The sequence below is a fragment of the Eurosta solidaginis genome, chromosome 5, assembly GCF_040869045.1.
Source record: "Eurosta solidaginis isolate ZX-2024a chromosome 5, ASM4086904v1, whole genome shotgun sequence".
NCBI lineage: Eukaryota > Metazoa > Arthropoda > Insecta > Diptera > Tephritidae > Eurosta > Eurosta solidaginis.
In genome coordinates, this window is record NC_090323.1 from 30,516,735 (window position 1) to 30,534,756 (window position 18,022).

General features: G+C 44.6%; 1 pseudogene; it reads left to right on the top strand.

Annotated features, from left to right (window-relative positions):
• The first annotated feature begins 1,885 nt into the window (after positions 1–1,885).
• LOC137254138 (glycerol-3-phosphate phosphatase-like) lies at positions 1,886–17,485 on the top strand (annotated as a pseudogene).
• Positions 17,486–18,022: the final 537 nt, after the last annotated feature.

Below are 18,022 nucleotides of genomic sequence, written 5' to 3' on the forward strand. Positions count from 1 at the left end.
CAGGGCATATTGCCATTTTTGTCGCTTCTATGAAACAGACTGCAGCTGAGTGCGAGTTACTAGACTTGATTTCTAATATCGCATTAAAGTTTACCTTTTCTATGTAATCAGTTGCTGGATGCTGCTGTGCGTAAAGCAGACAACGGGAGCTTGTTTTTTTGCGATAACAACATGTGAAGAAAGCTTCGATCTTTAAAGAGGGTTAAGGACTTTGGAAAACGGTAAGCTGTATTACTACTGTCATTGGCGTGCAATTGGCCAGCAAACACGTTTGTATCGTCGGAGGGTCTAGTGTAGGTACTTTATTGAAAAGCTAGAAAGGTAGCGTAGTTTTTCTGGACTAGTGGTCAGCCCAGCTTTTAAGAAAAAACTACGTAGCGGAAGTAGAATGGGAGTCTTATTCCATTTTATACAGCAGAATGTGTTTTAATACCTGAACAGCTGCCTGATCCTTTAGATCCTTACTCCGGTTAACTGTAATCGGTCTTTGTTTCATTAAGCTTGAACAATATGACTCATATTAACGTTCTGAACATCCGTAGAGCATAATCCAAATGCAACGTTTTTATTTCTTATATCACACCAATAATGGATAAATTAAGATCAGCAGGAAACCCAATTCCGAACATACATTTGCAAGTGGAAGCAGTATAAAATGTTCTTATAGCCCTATGTTTTGAATAAAGCCTACTTTTGCAATTAGGGCTGGGAATATCCGCATATTCGAATATCCGGATATCCGTTGACACAGATAAAATCCGGACGGAACGGGTATCCGGTTAATATTCGTTTGTGAAACTATCCGGATATCTGGATTTATGAAGATCCGGTTAATAACCGTATTTTTGGATGTCCAGTGAAAGCAACAAATTGATGTACCATATATGTTTATTTAACATTAATAACAATAAATTCGTGGGGCATTTAAATCAGTTAACAGTGAATACAAAAAAGGCTCGTACTCAGTAATATGTAATACGATGTTAAACCATTTTCTTCTTGTTCTGGTGTAAGAAAACAAGTGCCGATATCATTTCCCGACTCAAACAATTTCGTGTGGGATTAACTACATTTCTAGCACTTGAAAATACCCTTTCAGAAGCTGTTGAAGGGGCGTTAATTTAATAATCTAAAACATATTTTGTGAATAATTTTTCGATGTTTGCTTAGTTTAATTCTGATATGCAGATATTCAACTTTTATATTCCAGTATCCGAACAGCGGATATCCGGATTTTCCATTTACGAATCCGCATAGCCGGATTTTTTGCTTAGCTATCCGGTTATTCGAATATCCGGTTTATCCGGATAGTTGAAAAATCCGGATGCAGTTCACAGCCCTAGTTGCAATATAGTTTCAAAATACTTTTAAGAGATGGTAGGTTCAAGTTTAGGATTTACGGGTTGTCGTTGTGTTGTCCTTTATTGGGGCAGCATCACTACCGTATCAATCGCAAACAGACACAACCTAGTGAAATTCGTTTGCAGGGAGGACTGTTGTCTCACTACCTTCTAAGAAACGCTCATGGTATGTGTTAGCTGACTTGATTCAGTTTGGTATGGGATCATCAATACCAAGAGCAGGCGGGAAATTTATCGCCTCCCACCGAATAGCATTGTTTTCTCTAGGAACACAGCTAGAATGCATTATTGATTCTAAACGACTACCCCACCCTGAATCGAGACCTGCCTACGTTTAGTACAGAAAAAAGAAAATTCTTTTTATTTTCTAATCCAATGCCGTTATCAAACATCGTAACAAAAAAGGGGTAAAAAGGTCAAGCCAATACTGCATATATATAACTATGTATAAATATATTTCCCAACATCAATAATTCTCTATTCATAGTGTTTTGAGACTTGGAAGGCGATTGCAATAGCAAAAACCAACACTTTGAAGATTATTTAAACATTAAAAATTCCAGGTAACATAAACAAAAGTTCGTACTGCAATTTAATGCGAAATATGTATAAAGGAACTTGTACAAATTTTATTGGGCTGTCCAAGGAGGATGTTCGCCATTGGTTGGATAGTTTCGATACAGTTATCAGTGATTGTGATGGTAAGTGAAAATTAGAGAAAACTCAGTATTTAGTACGAACAGTTTCTTTGTAAAAGGTGTCGTAAGTAGAAAAACTATGTAGATTTTCTTTCACGAGTTCCGGTGTCGCGTTTATACCGTTCGGCAATCTTCACATATTGGGCATTCTTTGAGTATTTCGGAGTATAATTTCAATAACTAGTATTTTGGTGAAGAAATCTCTTCATAACGGAATTGGGCGTATCCCTCCTAAATGGTCAAGTTCAGCGAACAGAGGGGTATATACTTGTTGTGTGTTATGTTCCCGAGGTAAACCTACGAAGACACCGACAGACAGTAGATGATCCAGCGGATTAGGGGCTTGGAATATACCCGTGGCAAGTATGCCTGTCGTAAGAGGTGACTAAAATACCAAATTGTTTCAAGTGGTTGTGTGGCGAACCCCTTTCAAGAGGTTGCCAGCGCAATATATAGCTTTTCCAAGCCAAATGTCAACCTCAACTACCCGTGGCGAATCCTGTTCTTTAACAACAGAAGCTCTGGTGACACCAAGTTCCTCATGGATCTAGAGCTTGGGAGGGAGGGGTGGCCTAGAAGGTTTCATGTGGTCATACCCAATCGTTCCCGAGATGGTAGGGCTAGTACCTTAATGGTACTGGTTGCTGAGTGGAATCGTGGGTAGCTCCCATTCACGCCTCTCCAACTAACCTAGCCTAGGAAGAGAGAATCAACACATTACACATGTCTTGCAATCATAACTTCGCCAGACTTTGGTTGTGTCTTCCAACGAGGTTGGTGACAAAAATTAGAGTCAAAAGTAAAAGTCTATTCATCACTGTTTGAGGTCAAGTGGCTCGGGTTATCTTAATTTCATTTGAGAATTTTACAGAGGAACATCCAAATGTAAAATTACCTTCACTTCATTTATTTCTCAGATCATAATTTTTTTCTTCTCATTATACTTCCCTTTTCTTAGGTGTTATTTGGCTCGGTAACAATGTAATCGAAGGAGCTGTGGATACTGTGGAACGACTCAAATGGTTGGGCAAACGTATTTTACTTTGTACAAATAATTCGACAAAAACGCGTGAATAATTTGTAGAGAAGTCACGTAGCATGGGTTTAGATATTACCATCGATCAAATAATCTCAACAGCTCATTCCACTGCCGCCTTTTTGAAATCACGAAATTTCCAAAGAAAAGTTTATATAATTGGCCCCGCCGGTATAGCAGAGGAGCTTGAGAATGTGGGCATACGACATATTGGCGTGGGTCCGGATGTAATGTCCAATAGATTGACTGATTATTTAGCCACGGGTTTGCATAAGGATCCTGATGTTGGCGCTGTTATTGGTGGTTTTGATGCACATTTCAGTTTTTGTAAAATGATTAAAGCGGCGATGTATTTGAATGATCCAAAACGTTTATTCATAGCTACAAATGCGGATGAACGTTTCCCAATGCCTGACATTGTTATAGCCGGAGTCATTGGTGCCGTATGTCGTATGAGGTGGGTTTTGTCTAAGGCTGGGGTAACACTCAGTCAATCCAGAGTCGAGTAAAGGTCCCACAAACCCCTACTGAATAAATACACGATATTTATGTGTTACGAACGCACGCACACACGGCTGGGGATATTAGGCGGACAGCAGCTTTCCGTGCAAAGATGGAGGCGGTGGCTAATAGGCGTAGTAGTAGCGGAGGGGTCGGTACGGTGGTTTAGCGGCGGTGCAGTAGCGGGCGGGATGGTACGGTTGTCCGGGAGCAGCGGCGGGATCAGCGCGGCGGCCGGACGGCGGACAGTATTAGCGGACGGATTGGTACAGTAGTATGAGCGCAGTGGCTGGACGGCGGACAGTATTAGTGGACGGATGGGTGTAGCGGTATGGACGAGGTGACGGCACCAGCGAACTGGATGGACGGTGATGCAGCGGCTTAACGGCGGTAGGATGGCGAACAGCCAACGGTCGTCGTAGCAGCGGCGTGACGGATGCAGCGGCTTAACGGCGGTAGGATGGCGAACGGCCAACGGTCGTCGTAGCAGCGGCGTGACGGATACAGCGGCTTAACGGCGGTAGGATGGCGAACGGCCAACGGTCGTCGTAGCAGCGGTGGCACCAGAGGGGCGACGGTGCGACGGCAGCGGCGGTGGGCTACGGAGCGCGTACCAGGGCAGAGAGAGAGAGAGAAAATAGGCCGGCGACGGGGTTTACCTGGACAGCGGCTGCGTATTCCGGGCGGGGTCGGATAGGCGTACCAACGGGCTGGTATTGGTCGGTCGGCTGCAACGGGATCTCTAGTCGCTCTTCTTCGGCAGCTGTGGTAGTCGCGGGGTCAGTCACCTGCGGAAGAGACTGCGAGGACTCGTTAGTGCTGGTTTCACCGCTGGACACCCCCGCCGCCCTACTTGCACACTAGTAGAAGGTGCGTAAGGGGGGCGGGGTTGTACCCGCCGATACACCGTGGGTCGACCCGTGGGCGGAGGGGAAGTGCACCTTAACGGCACAGCGGTAGCCCCTGTGCGCACGCATCGGCTCACGGCCGAAACCAGAGCTGAGGGGAAGGGGTGAAATGTCATGAAGGCATCGGGCCGCTCAACACCTAGGAGGGCGCGGGGGGCCAAGTAGCACAAGGCATCCTCCCCGTCGTCCTTACCTAAGTGAAGGGTGACCCGCGCCATGACGGCGCCCCTACCACTCAGCCAGCCAAAGCTAGGACTGAGGGGGAGGGGTTGTATGGTCATTAAGGCATCGGGCCACACAATACCTAGGAGGGCGCGGGGGGCAAAGTAGCACAAGGCATCCTCCCCGTCGTCCTTACCTAAGTGAAGGGTGACCCGCGCCATGACAGCGCCCCTTCCACTCAGCCAGCCTAAGCTAGAACTGAGGGGGAGGGGTTAAATGGCCATGAGGGCGTCGGGCCACTCAACACCTAGGAGGGCGCGGGGGCAAAGTAGCACAAGGCATCCTCCCCATCGTCCTTACCTAAGTGAAGGGTGACTCGCGCCATGACGGCGCCCCTTCCACTCAGCTAGCTAGCAGGAGGGAAAAATATGTCTTTAAAAAGACATCCACTCCCGCTGGCTCACCTGCGAGGACTGAATTGCGAAAATGCAAATTCAGTGTTTATATGGGTGGTGACGCAAACTGGTTGAGAATTCAACGCACCATTATTGTGATTTTCATTGGTTCGCAATTTAGTTGGTTGTTGAATATGCTATAAAAGAAGTGGTTGTTGGCTATGCTATAGCAAAATAAGTACAGGGAGGTTCAGGTTTAAGTGAATAAGGAAATACAGGGGGAGTTACGTTATTGTAACGTTACGTTACAGTCCCCCTCCCACTTCGGTTGACGGAAAGCTGCGGTGGGGGAAAGGTGGATCTCCAGGAATGGCCTAGGTATTATGCCGGTGTGCGTGTGGGCGAAGCACTTTATTTAAAAAAAAATATTTTTTCCAAAAATATACAGAGTCATTCTACTTAAGTCTAACAGAGTTAATGTTACTATTTCAGGTTCAATTGCAAAAAACATCATTCTAATTAATTAAAAAAAAATTTTTTTTTTTTTTTTTTGTCGGGGGTGGAGTTGTACTGAACTGTATCCGTTGTCATACTTCTCTCGTTCCCTTTTGATGTTATGTAGATGTATATATGAAAATTAATTTTTTTTTTTTTTTTTTTTGTAATTTGAAAAATAATTCACATTTCATTTTCTCTTAAAATTAACAGAGGGTGCATATATATATAAAAATAGAAAATTTTGATTGGTCTCGTCTTCCTTCTTCAGTGCCTTATTCGATTGGTACGATTCGTTTCGTTCCCATGAGTGACACCTTTGCGTGTTTGTCATTTATCACTTCTACCCTCACCCGCTGTGCTTTCCACCGGAATGTCCAGGTTTTCTTGGATTAGTTGGCCGGGCGTTTTAGCCTTAGTTCTCTAAAAAATTCCTCGGGATCCGGTAATTTTTTTTTTTTTTTTGCGCTGTTTTTGTTGTTTCGTTGGTTTCGGGGCCGCGCCGTTCTTGCGGCTCTGTCGCCGACTCCTTCTCCCGGATGGCCATTAGGTGGTTTCTTGGCGGCCCATGAAAAAGTTGTATGCGTTGTATCTTTGGTTTGTTTGCCGGCCATAATGTTGCCTCAAACGGTGGGTGCCACGGCCGTATTGGTTTTGGTGAGTCCGGTGGTATGGGTTGCCGGTGTTTTTGACTCATGTTGGATGGTCTGGTTCCTGGAATGGAGAGATAAACGGGTTGTTTATGATTCGTACGGCTTTAAGTCTTGCAAGTGTGCGTGTGCGTTTTGCCGCTTTGGTTGCTCCGGGTGGCCTAATTTTACCGTGTTCGTCGAAACGTATTCCATCACCAAGTACGGGCCGGAAAATTTTGGTGCTAACTTCTGGGCGAATTTGTCTGCCGCGGATGAGAGTGGGTGGTCCCTTTTCATCACCTGCTCACCTATACGTGGCTTCCATTGCCGTCTGCGTAAGTCGTAGTGTTTTTTCTGTTGCTTTGAAGCTTTGGCTAGATGCCCTTTTATCTCGTCCCACAACTTGGTGATGGACGGTGGTACGGTTGGTGGCTCTGCTGGTACTGCTCCCTCCGTGCGCACTTGCTGCGGTGCTGTAAGGTCTCTACCGAAGTTGATTTCTGCTGCTGATGCTGTTGTAGATTCGTGGCTGGCCGTGTTTATCGCGAATGCTATTTGCGGTATCTCCTGGTCCCAGGTGCGGTGGTCGTCCTTGCATCGCTGAGCCATCATGGTTTTCACGACTCGGTTGGTTCGCTCGGTGGGGTTTTCGTGCGGGGCGTAGGCTGCCGTAAACTTGTGATCGATGCGGTGGTCGTTCAAAAACGTTGCTAATGCCTTCCCGACGAATTGTTTGCCATTGTCTGTGAGGAGGGTTTTCGGGCAGCCAAATCGGTATATGACTCTTTCTTGGAGTGCTTTGATTACGCTTGCCGTTGTCGCTTGGCGCACTGGGATCAACTCCACCCACTTAGAGAATTTGTCCACCATTACGAGGAGGCAAGTATTTCCTTGCTTGGAACGGGGTAGTGGCCCTACGAAGTCAGCGGTTACTATTTCCCACGGTCGTGATGATTGCATGGTTGCCATCAATCCTGCTGGGCGTCTTTGCTCGACTTTGTATTCTGCGCATCTGATACACTTCCGTACGTGTTTGAGGACATCGCGGAACATCCCGGGCCAGTAATAGTTCTGTTGTGCTCTCTTAAGCGTCTTCTTCACCCCGAGATGTCCGGCGGCGGCGGCGTCGTGGACTTCCTGTAGTACGTCCTTTCGTCGGTCGGCTGGGATGCACAGCTTCCATTGCGGTGACCGCGAAAGTTGATTTCTCGGGGAAATGTGGCGGAAGAGTCGGTTATCGACGATCTGGTAATCTGGATGTGCTTGGGGTTTTTCCCGCACCTGTCTTGCTTTCCTCTCGTGCCAGTCGTTTGTTCCGTTGGTTATGGTGTACAAAATGTCGTCATCGGCGTGTCGTAGCGGGCAGCGGGAGAGTGCGTCGGCTACCACGTTCTGTGCTCCTTTTCGGTATTCTATCTCGAAATTATATTGTTGCAATTCCAGTGCCCATCTTGCCAGACGTCCAGAGGGGTTTTGGAGTGAGTGCAGCCATTTTAGTGAGTGGTGGTCTGTGATGACGGTGAAGTGATACCCCTCCAGGTACGGTCTCATCTTACGGATACCCCATAGCACGGCGAGGCATTCTTGTTCGGTGGCCGAGTATCGCTTTTCCAGCTGGGTTAGGCTTCGGCTGGCGTAGGCTACTACATTCTCGTGGTCGGAATGGCGTTGATAGAGCACGACGCCCAGGCCCTCTCCGCTCGCGTCGGTCTGGAGAAAAAACGGTTGAGAGAAGTCCGGACAACAAAGTATTGGCACGCTGGAGAGCTTATCCTTGAGTGCTTTGAAAGCGTGATTTTGTTGCGCCTCCCATTTCCAGACTTGTCCCTTTTTCAGCAGTTGGTTAAGCGGCGCGGCGAGCGTAGAGAAGTCTGCCACGAAGCGGCGGTACCATGACGCGAGTCCAAGAAAACGGCGGAGCTCTTTGAGCGTTTTCGGTGCGGGCATCTCCTGTACAGCGGATACTTTTGCTGGATCGGTGTGAATTCCTTTCGAACTGATGATATGTCCTAGGTAATGGAGTTGTTGCTGGACGAAGCTGCATTTTTCGAAGTTTACTTGCATCCTGTGTCTTTGTAGGCGCTCGAACACTTCCCTCAAGATCGCCAAGTGTTCTGCGAAGGTATCTCCCAATACGATGATATCGTCCAGGTAGGCGAAAACTTTTGGTTGGAGTTCGGGTCCAAGTATCGAATCCAGAGCGCGTTGAAAGGTAGCCGGAGCAGAGTGTAGGCCAAATTGCATGACTTTCCACTGGAACAACCCTCTGCCAGGAACTGTAAATGCGGTGTATGGTCGGGATGCTCTGGCGAGCGGGATTTGCCAGTAGCCGTTCTTCAAGTCAATGGTCGAGATGAATTTCGCCTCTTTCAGCTGGTCGAGAATGGCTCCAATTTGCGGCAACGGGTAAGCGTCTGGTTCGCTGGCGGCGTTGAGTTGACGGTAATCGATGCACATCCTCCACGTGCCCTGTTTTTTGCGGACTAGCACGATTGGCGAGCTGTACGCGCTTCGCGATGGTTCTATCCTTCCTCCTGCTAATAGCTCGTCTACCTCTTCGTTGATGACTTGTTGCATGGCCAGGTTGCGGGGGTAGTATCGTTGCTTCAGCGGTCGGTTGTGTTTGAGACGAATCGTATGCTCGGCTGCAGTGCTTGGTCCGATGATTTCTCCAAACCGCTTTTGGTGATGCGCCAGGAAGTTTCCCAGTTCCGTGTTTTGTTCGTCGCTCAGGTGTTCTCGGCTCGTCAATGCGCATAGCGTATCCAGTTCGGGTGCTCTCTTGGTCACGGTGGCCTCTAGCGGCTGACCATCCAGCGTGAGGATGATTCCCCTCTTCCTCGTTCACTTCTCGTTCCAGCTCTTTCAACAGGTCTTCACTGGATTTCCTGGCGCGTTTCGCTCGCACGTAAGTACTCAGTGCGCGGCGCAGCTCGGCTACGGTTTGGCCTTCCACGTCGATTCGGTGTTCCTTACACTCCTCGATCAGCTTCTCCTTCCTAAGTAGGTAGATCCAATTGAGCGAGTCGGTGTTCAGCAGCGTGCCTTCCGGAGCGTGTGTGTGTGTTGTTTCTAGCGGTGCGTTCGTCGAACCCGCCCCGGCAGTGTTGGTGGTGGTTGTAGTTGTTTTTCCACGGTCATCTGCGGAGGAGGGTCCCTGCTCGGGCGCCATTTATGAGGTGGGTTTTGTCTAAGGCTGGGGTAACACTCTGTCAATCCAGAGTCGAGTAAAGGTCCCACAAACCCCTACTGAATAAATACACGATATTTATGTGTTACGAACGCACGCACACACGGCTGGGGATATTAGGCGGACAGCAGCTTTCCGTGCAAAGATGGAGGCGGTGGCTAATAGGCGTAGTAGTAGCGGAGGGGTCGGTACGTTGGTTTAGCGGCGGTGCAGTAGCGGGCGGGATGGTACGGTTGTCCGGGAGCAGCGGCGGGATCAGCGCGGCGGCCGGACGGCGGACAGTATTAGCGGACGGATTGGTACAGTAGTATGAGCGCAGTGGCTGGATGGCGGACAGTATTAGTGGACGGATGGGTGTAGCGGTATGGACGAGGTGACGGCACCAGCGAACTGGATGGACGGTGATGCAGCGGCTTAACGGCGGTAGGATGGCGAGCGGCCAACGGTCGTTTTAGCAGCGACGTGACGGGTGCAGCGGCTTAACGGCGGTAGGATGGCGTGCGGCCAACGGTCGTCGTAGCAGCGGCGTGACGGATGCAGCGGCTCAACGGCGGTAGGATGGCGAACGGCCAACGGTCGTCGTAGCAGCGGCGGGACGGATACAGCGGCTCAACGGCGGTAGGATGGCGAACAGCCAACGGTCGTCGTAGCAGCGGCGTGACGGATGCAGCGGCTTAACGGCGGTAGGATGGCGAACGGCCAACGGTCGTCGTAGCAGCGGCGGGACGGATACAGCGGCTTAACGGCGGTAGGATGGCGAACGGCCAACGGTCGTCGTAGCAGCGGTGGCACCAGAGGGGCGACGGTGCGACGGCAGCGGCGGTGGGCTACGGAGCGCGTACCAGAGCAGAGAGAGAGAGAGAAAATAGGCCGGCGACGGGGTTTACCTGGACAGCGGCTGCGTGTTCCGGGCGGGGTCGGATAGGCGTACCAACGGGCTGGTATTGGTCGGTCGGCTGCAACGGGATCTCTAGTCGCTCTTCTTTGGCAGCTGTGGTAGTCGCGGGGTCAGTCACCTGCGGAAGAGACTGCGAGGACTCGTTAGTGCTGGTTTCACCGCTGGACACCCCCGCCTCCCTACTTGCACACTAGTATAAGGTGCGTAAGGGGGGCGGGGTTGTACCAGCCGATACACCGTGGGTCGACCCGTGGGCGGAGGGGAAGTGCACCTTAACGGCACAGCGGTAGCCCCTGTGCGCACGCATCGGCTCACGGCCGGGAAAGGGTGAAATGTCATGAAGGCATCGGGCCGCTCAACACCTAGGAGGGCGCGGGGGGCCAAGTAGCACAAGGCATCCTCCCCGTCGTCCTTACCTAAGTGAAGGGTGACCCGCGCCATGACGGCGCCCCTACCACTCAGCCAGCCAAAGCTAGGACTGAGGGGAGGGGTTGTATGGTCATTAAGGCATCGGGCCACACAATACCTAGGAGGGCGCGGGGGGCAAAGTAGCACAAGGCATCCTCCCCGTCGTCCTTACCTAAGTGAAGGGTGACCCGCGCCATGACAGCGCCCCTTCCACTCAGCCAGCCTAAGCTAGAACTGAGGGGGAGGGGTTAAATGGCCATGAGGGCGTCGGCCCACTCAACACCTAGGAGGGCGCGGGGGGCAAAGTAGCACAAGGCATCCTCCCCGTCGTCCTTACCTAAGTGAAGGGTGACTCGCGCCATGACGGCGCCCCTTCCACTCAGCTAGCTAGCAGGAGGGAAAAATATGTCTTTAAAAAGACATCCACTCCCGCTGGCTCACCTGCGAGGACTGAATTGCGAAAATGCAAATTCAGTGTTTATATGGGTGGTGACGCAAACTGGTTGAGAATTCAACGCACCATTATTGTGAGTTTCATTGGTTCGCAATTTAGTTGGTTGTTGAATATGCTATAAAAGAAGTGGTTGTTGGCTATGCTATAGCAAAATAAGTACAGGGAGGTTCAGGTTTAGGTGAATAAGGAAATACAGGGGGAGTTACGTTATTGTAACGTTACGTTACAGTCGTATCGCTGTATCCGTATCCCTAACGTAATCAGCTGTTTATCGTTACGACGGTAAACCAAAAGCTGGAGACATTGGTGATTTAAGCTGGAGACATTGGTGCTTTATCGGTAACCGTATCGGTAACCTTATAACAGCTGATTCGACCAATCTTATGAGAATCAATGCAATCGATTATTGGTGCCGCTAAGGTCGTAACCGTATCGTAGCCACCAATTGGGTTTTGGTTTGCCGTCGTAACGATAAACAGCTGATTACGTTAGGGATACGGATACAGCGATACGACATACGGCACCATTGACTCCAGCTTTATCGGTAACCGTATCGGTAACCTTATAACAGCTGATTCGACCAACCTTATGAAAATCAATGCAATCGATTATTGGTGCCGCTAAGGTCGTAATCGTATCGTAGCCAACCAATTGGGTTTTGGTTACCGTCGTAACGATAAACAGCTGATTACGTTAGGGATACGGATACAGCGATACGACATACGGCACCAATGACTCCGGCTAAAACCCAATTGGTTGGCTACGATACGGTTACGACCTTAGCAGCACCAATAATCGATTGCATTGATTTTCATAAGTTTGGTCGAATCAGCTGTTAAAAGGTTACCGATACGATTACCGATAAAGCACCAATGTCTCCAGCTTATACATGATGCTGGCAGTATTTTACGTACTATACAGACATGTGCAGGACGGGCACCGATTGTTATAGGCAAACCAAATCGGCGTATTTGTTAATGGTTGATAAAGAACGGTACCATTGATCCGGCGCGCACGTTAATAATGGGCGATTGGTAAGTAGCAGACATGACGCTGGTTTCAAATGACAAGAAGTGTTAAGATATATAACAAAAACAAGTAAGGAAGGCTAAGTTCGGGTGTAACCGAACATTACATACTCAGCTGAGAGCTTTGGAGATCAAATGAAAGGTGTTAATGAGTATTTTAAAAGGGAGTGGGCCATAGTTCTATAGGTGGACGCCTTTTCGAGATATCGCCATAAAGGTGGACCAGAGGTGACTCTAGAATGTGTTTGTACGATATGGGTATCAAATTAGAGGTATTAATGTGGGTTTTAAAAGGGAGTGGCCCCAGTTGTATATATGAATGCGTTTTCGAGATATCGACAAAAATGTGGGCCAGGGTGACCCAGAACATCATCTGTCGGGTACCGCTAATTTATTTATATATGTAATACCACGAATAGTATTCCTGCCATGGTTCCAAAGGTTTTTGGTTTCGCCCTGCAGAACTTTTTCATTTTCTTCTACTTAATATGGTGGGCGTCACACCCATTTTACAAAGTTTTTTCCAAAGTTATATTTTGCGTCAAAAAACCAATCCAATCACCATGTTTCATCCCTTTTTCGTATTTGGTATAGAATAATGGTATTTTTTTCATTTTTCGAAATTTTCGATATCGGAAAAGTGGGCGTGGTCATAGTCGGATTTCGCCCATTTTTAATATCAAGATAAAGTGCATTCAGATCAGTACGTGAACTAAGTTTAGTAAAGATATATCGATTTTTGTTCCAGTTATCGTCAAGAGGAAGGACAGACGGACGACGGTGTATAAAAACTGGGCGTGGCTTTAACCGATTTCGCCCATTTTCACGGAAAACAGTTACCGGCAAAGAAGCTATGCCCTTACCAAACTTCACAAGGATTGGTAAATTTTTGTTCGACTTATGGCAATAAAAGTATTCTAGCCAAATTAAATGAAAAAGGGTGGAGCTTTTATTTTTGTATTTTCCTGCACCATATCATTACTGGAGTTGATTGTTGACATAATTTACTTATATACTGTAAAGATATTCAATTTTTTGTTAAAATATGACTTTTAACATTTTTTTTTAAAGCGGACGTGTTCGTCATCCGATTTTGTTAATTTTTTTTTTGGCACACATACATATATTAATAGAAGTAACGTTCCTACCAAATTTCATCATAATATCTTCAACGACTGCCAAATTACAGCTTGCAAAACTTTTAAATTACCTTCTTTTAAAACTGGGCGGTGCCACTCCCATTGTCCAAAATTTTACTAATTTTCTATTCTGCGTTACAAGGTCAACCCACCTACCAAGTTTCATCGCTTTATCCGTCTTTGGTAATGAATTATCGCACTTTTTCAGTTTTTCGAAATTTTCAATATCGAAAAAGTGGGCGTGGTTACAGTCCGATTTCGTTCATTTTAAATAGCGATCTGAGATGAGTACCCAGGAACCTACATAACATATTTCATTAAGATACGTCAAAATTTACAAAAGTTATCGTGTTTACGGACGGATGAACATGGCTAAATGAATTTTTTTTTCGCCTAGATCATTTTGATATATAGAAGTCTATATCTATCTCGATTAGTTTATGGCGTTACGGATAACCGTTATGCGAACAAAATGAATATACTCTGTGAGCTCTGCTCAGCTGAGTATAAAAAAATGTATATGTTGAGTCATATCAGTCTGACTACGTCTCTATTATGCGTTTGTTTGATCATCCTACCTACTCGGGCTTAACGCCGGTTTCCCAATGATCGGTTAAACATTTTATTGGAACTTTTTGAAAAGGAATGATTTCTGTTAGTTAAGTTCGGTAATGTGTTATTCAAGCCTTTAGAGTTTTCGACCAACTTTAATCTATTGTATTTTAAAATTTCCAGCTGCAACAGTGACATTCCTTCAAAAAACGCGAGTACTCTATAAATAATGTAAGGAATACTCCTTTTGGAGTATAGGACTGCTCCAAATCTAATCTGTATTCATACAAAAAATGTGCTCCAATTAACATTGCGATGTCCTAGGAGAGGAGTAGGTGATCCCACTCTCGCTTTGTTTGTGAGTATTCCATAGAGTACATACGTGAGAGTACTTTCCAAAGTACTTTCACTGTAGTACTCCATGGAGCACCCACAGAGGATCATATGCCAAAGTACTAAAGAGGAATTGTGTCGGAAAGAATTATCGGAGTGAATTTAATTTAAAATGAAAGTAAATGAAGAGGGGCAATACAACTTTTATATTTTATACTACGAATATTCTTATGTTATTTAGCATTTGCGTGAATAAAGAAACTAATATTTCTCTATACTATAGTATTGTCACGGATGTTAGCATCACTAAGCTGTACCATCGCTAAGGCGATGCTAAGCGATATTTACGTCAATAATCAAATCATGTATACACATATATAAGGCAGCCGAGAGATGTCACACACAGATGCATTTACTTATACGCCTATGTGTGCGCGAGAGACTGTAAACTACAAACATTCACATCAATAATTCAATCTTTATGTATCTACATAAACGAATAAATAATTGCGTCTACACATATGTACCATGTACGTATACGAGTAGCGGAGAGTCAATGCACTAACACATGCATATATCTGAGAAGTTTGAGAGCTACTGGACTAGTAGATTCCGGAAGCGCCTAAAAGATGTATAAAATTGTGCAATTTTAGTTATAGCTGAGAAGTTTGAGAGCTTATGGACATTGCTAGTAGATTCTAGAAAAATGCGAACGAGGAAACCAAAGAGTATAAAAGGTGACAGATGTAGAGGCGCTGTAATTCAGTTTGAGTTGAGCTATCAATCAGTTTGATTAACCACGCGATCTGGCGGCCAATAGTAGAGTTTCATTTGAGTTATCAATCAGTTTGGTTATTAAGCCAGCGAGTAGCAAAGTATAAGTGTTATTGTGAAGTACTTTAATAAAGGCCATTTTTTCATTATTCAATATTGGAGTTATTTATTCAACAGTTTAGTGATTCGAACTTAGCAGAGGATTGCAAATAAGAGGATATGCAAGTAAATTCGTTATTGTATGTATACATAAAACCAGTGCGCTGTTGCATTTTATCAGAGTTGCCATAGTAAAATTTTATCATCAGTTATTTGTATTCAATATTTTACTTTTGGAAACTCTGTTCCATCGTCATCGTGTTGTGATCACGGTCGTTAAAAACGAGCAATTATTGGCTGATGGTGGTCCGCAAACGCATTGCAAAGGAGTATTTTTAGAGTACTCCAACATAAAGAAAAAGGAACACGTAATCCAACAATTTTTGCAGGGTAGTTATTTGCATGCAATATTTTACTTTTGGCAACTCTGTTCGATCGTCATCGTGTCGTGATCACTGTCGTTAAAAAACGAGCAATGATCGGCTGATGGTGGTCCGCAAACGCATTGCAAAGGAGTATTGTTAGAGTACCCCAACATGAAGAAAATGGAACACGTAATCCAACAATTTTTGCAGGGTGCTCGTTTTTTAACGACAGTGATCATGACACGATGACGATCGAACAGAGTTGCCAATTGCTCCATGGAGTACTACAGTGAAAGTACTTTAGAAAGTACTCTCACTTATGTACTCTATTTCTTTTAAAAATAACTGATGATACTTGGTACACTGGTGCGCCGAGCATCACTAACATTCACCACATCCATCATGAATTCACAATGATCTTGCCATTCACCATATCCATTTAGCCATTCAACAATGATTCCCTTTGCCAATCAAACCACAAAAACATTGTGAATTCATACAAGTGCAAATGTTTGAAAAAAACGTTCACAATAGTAAACAGCATTGTCATAGCGGAATGATACAAGGTGGCAGCATGGTCACATACCTACAAACATAAATAAAAATTCGATGTACTTTGTTTTTGTAAATTCGATGGACAAATGTCAAAATCGTACTGCGCCGGAAGTTGATGTATCAAATCAAATAAAAAAAGTTTATAATCAGCTGTCCCATGCTGCCACCTTGTATCGTTCCGCCATGAGCATTGTGAATTCATTAGAGTGTCGAATGTTTGAAAAAAAAAAAACCAACGTTCACAATAATAAACAGCCTGGATCACCTGTTCGATCGTTGTTCGATTACTTATATAATTAGCTCAATAGTGGTTTTAAACATTTTTTTTAAACGACTGGTATATTGCATTATTTATATATTTTAAAATGTTTTCTTAAGTGGCTGCCTATATTTTATCTAATAACTAGATTTTCGAAATGAAAATAAATATGTGGTCTGATTTTCTGTATACACTTTTAAAAGAAAATCTGTTTGAAACACAAATGGGCGATTTATGGTACTTCAATTTAATAACCGCGATCAAAAAAAAACCTTTCTTCCATTCTCTGGCCATTCGCGACAACCGTTCATAGTGTACCTATCATTGTGAATGATGACTAAGTGTGTTATCTTATCTTTCAACTGCCTGACAGCCTGTTCAATATGACTACTTTTCAGCGTTTTGACAGGCTGTTCAATATGGCGACGCCTATCTTCAGCGGGTGATAGAAAGAGATACAGAATGAGACAGCGATAGTCATTTACAAATCAGGTGATCCAATCACTTTGGAATTTTGACGTTTATACAGAAGATATCACACTTAGTCATCATTCACAATGGTACCTATACCAGTGCGTCAACTAAGCGATAAACGTCAAAACTACAAACAGCCTCGCTTACCTGATGCAAATCTCACGTCTAGAGTTGCATTGTTGGTACGTAAGAGTACTTCAAGCTGAGTTGCATTTGATAGTTTAATAAAACTTTGTACTATTTACAGATGAAATAGTTGCATATATTTCCGCGGAAATAAGAATACTAGAAGATTTGTAGCCTGCAACAATGCGGAAACATACGGAAATCAAAATTTATTTAAATTAGAGTCAAAATATAAAGCGCCACATATGTAACATAGACAATTTTCACTTCTAGGGCTGTTTACACAAATGCATAAGGGCAAAATTATATAAACGCGTTGGTCGCTTTAAAGCAAAGATAACGTACGGCGTTTCATTGTTTTTTGTATGGCGTTGTCAAAGCGTAGACACGCAACCAAAGCATTTATGTAAATTTTTCGATACTTCGCCCTACAGATGAATTAATGAATGCAACACAACCAAAACATCTGTGTAAATCCGCCCTAATTTTTGTAGCTGTGAAAGTCTCCTGCAAATAAAATGGTGCTGTTAGTGCAAACAAATCAAACTCTTATATGATACTACTTTATTTCCTATGTATTTTTCTTGTATTTTCTCTTATAGTTTTTCTTGAGGGAGCCAATAAAGTTTCAGTACTGGTGTAAGTATCTGAACTATATTTAAAAAAACTAACGAAATACAAGAAAAATACAACGCAGTTCATTAAAAACAAACATGCCAGTTTGTATTTCGATTGGGTTTTTTGACATTAGGCCATTTTTTCTTTATTTTTTCTGACAAATGAAAATTTTGTTTTTAGTTTCGAAATTTTGTTCACGAAAACACAACTAAATTCAAAGTGCAAATTGTGTGTGCAAATGAGTTTTCAATAAGTGTACATTTTTCAGTTTTTCATAGTTAAGGAATTTACCTCCAGATTCTTGTGTTACACAAATATAGTGAACTTGGGTACAGAAATTGAAATTAAAAAGTTTTTCACAATAATTTGAAAAACTCTACGTTTTCTCTGCTTTTTACACTTAAAGGAGTAACCCTCCGTAATAATTAAACTTTTAATGAAAATCAGTAACTCTGAACTGAACACTTTTCGCCATGATATAAAATTAAAATGCTGTGGAACAGGAGCAACACTTTTGTGACTACATAAACCCTGTTTCAATTTTTTACGTCTCCGCACAGAA